Genomic DNA, 2,556 nt, shown 5'->3' on the forward strand with positions numbered 1-2,556 from the left:
CCCCAAAGACAAAACAATCTTAAATGCAACTTCAGAGTAAATCCTAGTAACTTTAAAGGGAAAACAGAGAACCAATAGCTCAATTCTTCAACAACGGTGGAAGCCAGAAGATATAAGACATATTCACTCTGTCAAAAATATTAATTATCAATTTAGAGCTGTGCACCCAAGAAAAATATTTCTAGAGGCCAAGGGAAATATCGACTTAATTTTAGAGAAAAAATGTTTTAAGTTTCCTACCAATACATTCACACTAAAGAAATTTTGAAGTATGTATTTCTGGTAGAAAGTAAGTGAACTCAGAATAGTTTGTTACAGATATGTGATTAAATTGAAATAAAAACTCACTCTTATAAACAGTAATATTTTGTGAAGCTCAACAAAAGTGTTAAGATTACATGATATCAGAAACATAAAGGCATACGATAGAGTATATAAACTAGAAATGGTGGTGAGGAAAGAGTTAAGAATGAGGTCTAGGAAGCCAGATGTGACCAGGGTCCTCTGCTCTATGACTCCAGTGAACTGGGATCTGAAATTGCACAGTAGGCCTTGTAAACTTCATAAACATTCAAGTATTCCCTCACGTGTTGCTAAAGGAATGAACCACCTGAAAATGAGTCTACATGGTGCTGTTAGTGGGGGACATGAGAGATAAAGACAGATGAAGGTCAAGAGACAGATCATGAGGTTCACCTCCTAGGAAAACAGAGCCTCAACTCACTTCTTGTACTAAGGCCATAACTTCTCCAACAGGGCAGCACCATGTTAAAAAGATCATAGTTCCTTTCATCCAAGCAGTGCTCATTCTCTGAAATCATCTCCAAGTATTCTCATTAGCAATGCTGGGGACAGCAGTAGAAACAGTGGTCAGTCAAGTTTGGTTGGCAACTATATGACATCTACAGAGCTTGGAAGTGAGGGTGTCAGAATAAGCAACCTTAGTAATGAATAACATTAGATTTGTTGTAGACCCATCTATTTTTATTGTAAGGCCAAATAGAATGTTGACTTGGATGTTTGGACTTGGCAAGAATACAACTTCACATGTCCCAGTGAGAAGGGAGAATATGAACTGGCATAAGGGGTTGGTCCACTGCATTTCAAGCCATTCCAAACTACTATAAGAAATAATCCACTGTTTTGATGGCAAGTCTGTTTCCTGAGCTGAGAGAAGCAGTGATTACCCCTGTATCTTTTTTGAATCTGGTAATATTAAACGTAGAGACCACACTGCTTGGTGCATGAGTTATAAAATGATGGTGCTTATAAACAATCTGAATTTTATCTGGAAGAAATGATCTTCCCTGTGAAGGTAGCTAGTACCCAGAGTGGGGAAGGAGATGGTACTTACAGATGATGGTGTAATTGATGGTAAGTTACATTCAAAACAGCATCTACCACAGATGGGAGAAAAATATTCACACACTATTTATAGCACAAAATTATACACACTTTTCAGTTACATTGAAAACAGAGATGTGGTCAAATCAGTTATGAAGGAGGGGTTCCAAGAAGATTAGATTGGGGACAGAAGGTTATCCTACTTACAAAGAAAAGATCTGGGGGCTACTCACAAGTCATTTACAATTATGTCCAAGGATCCTTCATTCAAATGTCCTGCAAGAAAAAAAAAAAAAAAGGAAACAGCTGGCAGGCAGACTTTCAGTGTGTGAACAGTGAATCTATCACCAGCCTGGCAGGAGCTGCTGCAGACATTCCCAAGATAGGCTGGGAGTTGGGCATCCAACCGCGCAAGAGGATAAGCAGGACCTCCTCCCCATCCAAGCTGCACCTGGCAGCAAGGAATTCAATCCTTATGCACACAACATAATGCTGCAGTGCTGCTCCTTGCAGCCTTTGATGGTGACGCTGAACTCACCTCACTTTGTACTGCGAGGCCTGTCTTCCTTATAGGCAGACGCACATGTTTAGATATTGCAGTATAGGCTTCTTAAAGACCAAAGAGATTGCTGAAATGGTTTTTAAATGAGCTCAACTCTAGCATCCTGAGGTTCCAGTTATATAAATGTATTTGTTTACCAGGAGGGTGGTAAAACTGGTTCTTTGCGGGGGGGCAGTTCTTTTTCACACATAGAAGTCTTTTCAGAAGTGGTGAAAATTGGAAACTGGGGTACCTCAAACAAGACTGATATTCATCATACCCTACATAAAATGCAGAATATTATATAGGTGCACTTTATAAACTGCAGTTAAATGGAACTGTTCAAGGCATTTCATAGTTGTGATGTACAAAATAACTTAAAGAAATATCTCTGTCGGGGCTGGGGATTTAGCTCAGTGGCATAAGCACCTGCCTTGCAAGCAGGCAGTCGTGAGTTCGACCTCTGGTACTGATAAAAACGAAAAAGACAAAAAAAAAAAAAAAAAGAAATATCTCTGTCAAAGTATTCCTTTGGTGAAGTGTGCTTATGTGTTCCCCATGACAAGCCAAATAATATTTACCTTGCACATGAGTGATTATAATTAGATTCAGGGCTGATATTATGTTGGTTCACTCAATTCCAATCCCTTTTCACCCTTTGGAAGAAAGTA

General features: G+C 39.1%; 1 pseudogene; it reads left to right on the forward strand.

Moving 5' to 3' along the window:
- Positions 1 to 523: 523 nt before the first annotated feature.
- On the forward strand, positions 524 to 1,917 carry LOC101788431 (BTB/POZ domain-containing protein 10-like; annotated as a pseudogene).
- Positions 1,918 to 2,556: the final 639 nt, after the last annotated feature.

The sequence above is a fragment of the Cavia porcellus genome, unplaced genomic scaffold (genome assembly GCF_034190915.1).
Source record: "Cavia porcellus strain 051 isolate PalLab524CR breed Dunkin Hartley unplaced genomic scaffold, mCavPor4.1 scaffold_11, whole genome shotgun sequence".
Classification (NCBI taxonomy): Eukaryota; Metazoa; Chordata; class Mammalia; order Rodentia; family Caviidae; genus Cavia; species Cavia porcellus.